This window comes from Mesocricetus auratus, unplaced genomic scaffold (genome assembly GCF_017639785.1).
Source record: "Mesocricetus auratus isolate SY011 unplaced genomic scaffold, BCM_Maur_2.0 Super-Scaffold_100026, whole genome shotgun sequence".
NCBI lineage: Eukaryota > Metazoa > Chordata > Mammalia > Rodentia > Cricetidae > Mesocricetus > Mesocricetus auratus.
Window position 1 is genome coordinate 10,409,016 of NW_024429207.1, and position 8,669 is coordinate 10,417,684.

The following is an 8,669-nucleotide window of genomic DNA, read 5'->3' on the forward strand; positions in this document are numbered from 1 at the left end:
GTGAGAATGTTGCTGTAAGTGTCCCTGCCCCAGGTCTATGGCTTCCTATCTTTCCACATCTACTTTCCTTCTGTCATGCACCTGAAACCATGATTTGGCAGTGTTGACCCTCACCAGAGCCAGTATGTTTTTAAAAGTAGAGCTTATTTATGACCTCCTTTCTTTATAAGTTATTCAGCTTTGGGGAATTTTGTTGTATCAATAGAAAAATGGCTAACGAGTGTGATTATATCAAACAAACTACATCTGTTTGGTCTTACATAAATTATAAGTTGTGAAAAAGCAGCTTTGTACAATATAAAAATACACAGTTTGTAATGTGAGGGGTTTTTTTTTTGCCTTTACCAGCTTGGTGGGGTGGGATCTTGTCTAATAAAATTCTATGATTTGAGCCGGGCATTGGTGGTGCATGCCTTTAATCCCAGCACTCGGGAGGCAGAGACAGGCAGATCACTGTGAGTTCGAGACCAGCCTGGTCTACCGAGTGAGTTCCAGTACAGCCTCCAAAACAATACAGAGAAACCCTGTCCCCCATGTAGGGCCTCACCCTCCCTGAGGAGTTGAATGGGGATTGGGTGGGGGAGTTGGTGGGCTGGAGGGGGATGGGAAAGGAGAGGAGGGAGAGGGAGCTGGCATTGACATGTGAAACAAACTTGTTTCTGACTTAAATTAAAATAAATAAATAAATAAAAATCCAGTCATGGAGCAATTAATTTATAAAAACACACATACAAATGGAATTCTTGCAAAGGGGTTTAAGCTGGAAGTACCCTGGCTGCATGGAAAGACAGGTGCTTGAAGGGAGCCAGAGAGATTTCATAAAATATGGACAGTTTCAGAAGGGAATAAATTATCTACCTCTCAAAATATGGGGACAAAAATATTACATTCAATATAGAAACATTTAACTTATTTATAATAAATTCACATTTAAATATTAAATCAATCTCATTCAGTATGAGAAAAGATTTTGCATAAAGCAAAAAGCAAAATCCATGTGGTTAGATCTTAAATGTTTTTCAAGTATCCCAATATTTTATTACATAATATCAGGGTTTCAAAAGAAAGGAGCTAAAGGGTGTGGTGGCTCATGCAGTAATATCAGAAAGCCAAAGCAAGGTAGCTGACATGAGTTCAAGACCAGCCTGGGATGGTGATGCCTCCAGATGTTGCTTTGTTGAGTAAGGTTGGTACCCTTGAATGAATTGGTACAGGAGACAGCTTCCTGAACATAACACCACTAGCACAGACAGTGAGGTCACCAATTAATAAATGGGACCTCCTGAAACTGAGAAGCTTCTGTAAGGCAAAGCACACAGTCAGCAAGACAAAAAGGCAGCCCACAGAATGGGAAAAGATATTCACTAACACCACATCTGACAGAGGGCTGATCTCCAAAATTTACAAAGAACTCAAGAAGCAAGTCTCCAAAACACCAAAAGATACAATTAAAAAGTGGGCTACAGAACTAAATAGAGAATTTTCAGTAGAGGAGTCTAAAATGGCTGAGAGGCACTTGAGAAAGTACTCAACATCCTTAGCCATCCGGGAAATGCTAAGCAAAACAACTCTGAGATACCATCTTACTCCGGTCAGAATGGCTAAAATCAAAACCACCAATGACAGTTTGTACTGGAGAGGATGTGGTGAAAGGGGAACACTCCTCCACTGCTGGTGGGAGGGCCAATTTGTACAACCACTTTGGAAAACAGTATGGAGATTCCTCAGAAAAATGGGAATAAACCTACCACAAAACCCAGCAACTCCACTCTTAGGCATATATCCAAAAGATGCTCATTCATACAAGGATGTCTGTTCCACTATATTCATAGCAGCATTATTTGTAATAGCCAGAACTTGAAAGCAACCTAGATGCCCCTCAACCAAAGAGTGGATAGAGAAAATGTGGTACATTTACACAAAGGAGTTCAGCAGAAAAAAAAAAAAACAATAGAATCCTGAGATTTGCAGGCAAATGGATGGCACTAGAAGAAACCATGCTGAGTGAGGTAACCCAGACACAAAAAGAGAAACATGGCATGTACTCTCTCATATATGGATTTTAGACATAGATCTGGGGAGTGCCAGCATACAATCCCATGGCCAGAGAGTCTGTGAAACAAAACCTTCATTCAATATCTGATGGAAGCAGAGGCAGACTCCCACAGCTAAACACTGAACTGAACTCAAGGAATCCAGTGACTGAGAGGGAGGACTGATGAGCAAAGGGTTAAGACTTGGATGGTTTAGGCTGATAGGTGGGAATCCAGCATGGGACTGATCAAGACCCCCTGAATGTGGGTGTCAGTGAGAAGGCACTATTGAGCCTTAGGTTACTACTGTTTATCCCTGGCATATAAATGGATTTTGGGTGCCCATCCCACATTGAGAGATGCACTGTCACCCTGGACTCTTGGGGGAGGATCTAGGCCCTGCCCTGGATGAAATGACAGACTATGGACACCCCATGTAGGGCCTCACCCTCCCTGGGGAAATGAGGGGATATTGGAGGGGTTTGTGGGAGGGTGTGGGAGGAGGGGAGGGAAAGGGAGAGGGACCTGGAATTGACATGTGAAGTAACCTTGTTTCTAATTTAAATTTAAATTTAAAAATAAAAAATTTAAAAAAACAGAAAGGAAATACTAACCTATTTAATGATGGATAAATTAAAGCCTGGAAGGAGAAAGGAGGGAATGTAGGGAGGAGGAAGGAAAGAAGGAGAGAGGAGAGAGAGAGAGACACACACACAGAGTGATATTTGTCTTTCTACATAACACATTAACTGTGAGTTTAATCCTTGGACCTATTTGTCCTCCTCCATGAATATATGTTTATTTTTACTATACTAAAGTCTTTTTTAATGAAAAAAGAAAAGGCCATCCTGTGTTTCATAGTGAGTTTGAAACAAGCCTGCATTGCAGAGTAAGACCCTATTTCAAAAACAAATCAAAAAGTATAGGGATGGGCCTTCAATATGACAATAGTACCCAGTGATTCCCACTGAGAGCCACCTTTCTGAAAGGTTTTAATCTCTTTATTATTGTGGTATGTGTGTGGTATATGTGCTGATATATATGAGTACGGGTGCAACTCACAGGACAACGTTTCTGATCACCTCACTCTCTTTCCCATTTTTACTATAGATCCTAGTTATCTGAGTGTAGGTGTCAGATTGGGATCACCAGGTGGCAATCATCTTTACCTAAGCCATCTCTCTAGTCTACTGAAAACCATCTTTACGCTTTATGTTATTCTGTTCTTTAACAATGACTATTTTACAGACTGTAATTTTATTCTGGTATAGGTTATAAAAGATATAAGAGCAGTGTGAAATGCAAATGGAAGTAGATTTTTTTTATTCAAACTATAAATTAGGGTGGATGGTGGTAGCACACACTTTTAATCCCAGCACTAAGGAAGCAGAGGCAGGCAGATCTCTTTGAGGTCCAGGCCAGTCTGGTCTAGAGTGAGTTCCAGGATAGCCTCCAAAGCTACACAGAGAAACACTGTCTCACAAAACAAAAGACAAAATTATAAATTAAATGAAAACAACTGCTTATTTGTTGAGATGTCGCTCCTGATTATTTGATGTTTCACAGGCAAGAATTGTGTTTGTGTTACTCTCCCCTTGTGTATCTCTCCTTTCTTACAAGAGGTGCTCCATCAATACTCTGGGTAGATAAAGAAATATTATAAGGTAGCTTCCCATGAAAAGGAGCACTAATATGACATGCAGGTTACCCAACAAGACTATGTGGAAAGAAAATGAATACTACTTACATTACAGAGCTCCATCCCAGGAAGTCACATGAAAAGGTTAGAGAGGGAAAAATTACAGTAACAAAGGGGAATCATGGGACTTTAAATGTCTAAGGATTAAAGACCTTACTCCTGTTTCTGGTTAAGTTTATATTACAAGTCAGATGACGAGACAGTAGATATGTGGAGTAGATTCAGTGTTTGAGGCTTAAATTTAGGCTGAGACTTGATGTCGTGATTTAGGAAGTGCTAACTTTTACTAACGTAGGTATTAGGAGGAAAAATAAAATCTCTAAATTTGGCCCCATCTTAGGAGATCCAATCTCATTTTCCCTTTGATTAGCTTAGGAAGTATTTAACTAATCACTTACTAAATTCAGGCTTCAGTTAGAAACTGTGTGATATTCAAATAAATGACATTAGTAATCATTACTCTTCTATGAGAAAATAATGGGCAGAATAGAAAAATATTAAAGTTAATAACAGGACAATATATTGTATATAAATATGGATGAGTCAATAAAACAACACTGTAGGATTCTACAGCTACAAGAATCACTCCAATTGTTAGTCTTCCTTGAGTGCACAGTGGGAAAATGAAGCTTCAAAGAAAGATTGAATTAGCACGACAAAGAAGAGATGGTAACTATAATAGTAGTGGGTATACATGAGGAGAATCACTGAGTCTGGAATGGCCAAGACGTGTTTAATGAAAAGCATAGATGAGCCTCACTGAAGGAGACTGTTTCCATGATGTAGGAAAGATGAGAGTGAAATTTCAGCTACAGTCACCAGGAAAGAGAGCCTTAAGTGACAGTTCAGGCTATTACAACAACTCTGAGAGTGGTGACTGACAATGTCATGTAGAGTTGTTTTAGGACCATATATATGGTATGTTCCAGTATGCCAGATACATTTAAGGTAACATTATATGAGAGTCAGGAAGCCCATTAAGAAGTTCTTAGGACCAGTCAAACATGGGATGCTAAGAGACACCACCACAGAGGCACACACAGGACTGGAAAAGACAGGATGAACGGGAATATTCATCAATTCAAACGAAAGATCAGTGGCCCCTTTTAGCTGGCAGGACTTAGGGAAATGCTCTACAGGTCATTTCAAAGGTTGTCACAAAGAAAGAACGGAAAGAATGTTCACATGGGACCAAGCAGTCTCTAAAATGTCACATACACAAACTCTACTCCTGTACTTAAATGCATTCCCTTCTCTCCTCTGCCTAGCTACTTATGTACTCTAGCTCAAATTTTGCAATGTCCTGGAAAAATGGATGACCATCCCATGCCATTTGCTATGTCATTGGGCTCCTGGGATAGTGACCTCCACATAAATCAAGGGTTTCAGTGCATCTTCTCTGATACTACGTTAATTCTTTCCTTATAAAAATCCTTCTTTTTTAATTAAATTTTACCAAGTTAAATATTAACTGGCATAAAATACAGACCTATAACTAAGGGTTACAAATCTAAATAAACCTATTGTTTTCATGAGACCCCTGGAAACTTTAATACTCCAAAGATTCGTGGGAGCCTGTTTCTCCTATATCTTCAAAAGTTTCCATCCTCTTTTAGGGGATTTGAAGCTGAATAGGCTGATAGTAAATTATCACATCAAAAATAAAACAAGGAGCCCTGGGAACCCTGGCAAATGTGCACCACTACTAAGCGTATCATTAAAAAATCTCTATTCTAAAAGCCACAATGCAGCTAAACTTTTCCTTCACTGCACTGAGGAACAATTCAATGACATCTTTGTGCTACTTGCAAATGCTAGACAATGTTGCTTTCTGCTTTCCGGGTTGCTCTCTGGACCTATGTAGAAAGTTGCCACAGAAATTTCTTTGTGCTCAGCAAAAAATCCAAACCTGTTCGTTGCAGTGACTGGAAACACTGAGGGGCAGAAGGAAAAGCCGCACCTGCTATTTCACATTTTCATAGATCAGAAATTCCTTCTGGGCTCAGCATTTATGTATTAGCCTCTTCTTTTTGGGGGTGTATTTCATTTTCTGCAGTCTATTCTTGATTATTTTGAACTGGATAAACAATCATTTGTGGGGAGTCATTTGCTTTCAGAACATAGCAGTAAGGGGTTTGAAAGAAAGAGTATTTAAACAATAATAATTATGTGCAGAAAAAAATCAAAGTAAAATACTGAAATAGCAACCAGTATACTAACTTTGATGCTGCACTTCATACAGATATAAACAAGCCCTCCTAGGTCTCAAGAAGATACAGAAATGATTTATAAAACACGCAACTCAGCAAACAAGAACATTACAGAAATGCCATTGCGTGGACTTCAATATAAAAACAGAAATAGAGTCAACAATGAGAAAAGGTCGAACGAAAAATAAATAGGAGTCTAAAGATTCAGGACACATTCTAAAGCATGGGAATAAAATTTCTCTGAAATTTTCTTCTCTAACTGCAAAACTACTAATTTTATCAAATTTCGAAATTCAGATAAGGACGGAATATTTTGAAACTACTGCTATGTAACATAATGACCAATATATATTTTCTTAAACACATAATAAATGCATGGCTGAGACACTTGGTGCCTTCCCTTTGTTGCGGGCCCCATGTTGCTCAGGTTTTCTGTCCATCTGTTATTCATTCACAGTCCTCAGTGTTTACCACTCAGTGTAAACTACTGAAAACAGAGTGTAAGAAAAAGTTGTGCTAAATGAATTACATGAACTTTTAGGGAACATTCAGTCAATAGGCTCCTTTATGAGAAACTGCAGGAGCTGCTATGAGTTTTCTATTAGTTTATGTCGATTTCATTACATTGTGTTCAACATCTGCTACTTTAGTGACACCGTAATTGGTAATAAATTGACTAATAGAGCATGTTTTTATATATGGTCCCACGTTCTTTGAAATCTTCTATCTACTTCCAGGTTTATATCATCTCCAAAAGGTGCAATCACTAAAAGGTTCAATGCCAAGTAGTGTACTACCACAGGCATGTCTAATATTCCACACTAAACTTTAAAATATTTCGTCTTTCATACTGAAGTATTTTAATTTAGAAAAAACAGTGGAATGTCAAAGTATTACATTTCACTGCCAAACTCCCCTTTGTCTTTATTTGAATTCAAGGTCTATACAATAAATTCAACTTCAAATAGAAAACTTACATTCTTTTCTCCTTGGTACATTGCAGTACCAGATATTTCCCACAGTAATTAATACTTAAATCATCAAAATTCTTCCGTGAGAATCACGGTTGGTTCCAACTGTGTCTGAGACAACGCTGCTCTGGAAGGCTGGTTGATCAGAAGTTACAAGTTAACCACTGTGTGGTTGGTGGGAATTGAACTCAGGGCCTCTGGAAGCCATCTCCCAGCCAGGAGGTGGTGACACACTCCTCTAATCCCAGCACTCAGGAAACAAAGGCAGGATGATCTTTGTGAGTTTGAGCCCAGCCTGGCAAACAGAGTGAGTATCATGACAGGCTCCAAAACTACACCGAGAAACCCCAAAACAACAACAACAAAAAAATTAATGTCATTTGAAAGCTGAAGAATTTATCTTTTCTGGTGATTTTTATGTTTGCTCGCATTGGAGGAATTTCTGCCAGTTTTTCTGAAGAGTAACTCACAGTCAGGAGCAAGGCAGATCATTTGAGAAAACAAAACCTGAGTCATAGGTTAAACTTCCAAGGGGGCAGCTGGAAGCTCACTGTCATCAGTTGAAGCACCAAAGAACAGATTGTTCCACCAACGATGGTCCTGCTTAAGATTCTCAACAATCACAATCACAAGTTTGTATATATAAGGTTACTTGAACACACACACACACACACACACACACACACACACACACAGAGCTAAGATGACCTGATCATTTTGGAGTATTATTTTATGCTTTGCAGCATGGGAATGTATTTGGGGGTTCTTCCTCAGCAGGAGTCTGAACAAACAAATGCTGCTGTTTTATTTTTCCATATCTACAGCTTTGTTTCACTTTCTTCTAGTGTAGTAAGTCATTTCTCGGCAAACATTTAGATAAAATATCATGCACTTAGAGAAGGAAATTCTAAATTGCAGATCAAAATCAATGCCATATTAAACGGGAGATGGTAGTGGGAATGCAATTTACAAGGTTTTGATTTAATATCACGAGAAGTGTCCACAAGAGAGAATGCAGACTGGAATTTGCAGGAACATTTTCTTCGGTTTGTGGGGAAAAGTACTGCTTTTGCTCTGTGAGATTTAATCAATCTGGCTGAAAGAAAGGAAAAGGGTGTTGAATTGACTTGACTTTCTCCCAAATACACTGAATGTAAAATTATGTCAATTTTTTATCATTCTACCTGTTAAGGACATTCTATTTCTTTTATGTTTAATACTGAGAGATAAAATGTGGTCCTTATTAATGTACTTATAATATAAATAATTCTTCAGGCACAAAATCCATTTCCAGTGAATGTGGGAACGTGCTTCTTTGACTATCAGCTATATTTCATTATTAAAGCACTCATAGCACAATTAAGGAATTATTGTCTGCAAATAAGTTCTAGAACCTCTAGTATTTTTATCTACAACATATGTTATTTTGGGTCTGTACTGGCTGTTTTTATAACTTGACACACGTCAGAGTCATCAGAGAGGAAGCATACTCAATTGAAAAATAAGACCCATCTGTAAGGCATTTTCTTAATTAGTGATTGATATAAGAGGGTACCAGCACATTGTGGGTGATGTCATCACTGGGCTGGTAATCCAGACTTCTACAAGAAAGCAAGCTGACCAAGCCATGGGAAACAAGCCAGTAAGCAGCACCCCTCGATGGCCTCTATATCAGCTCTTGCCTCCAGGTTCCTGCCCTGCTTGAGCTTGTGTCCTGACTTCCTCCAAAGATGAAGTATGATCTGGACATATAAGG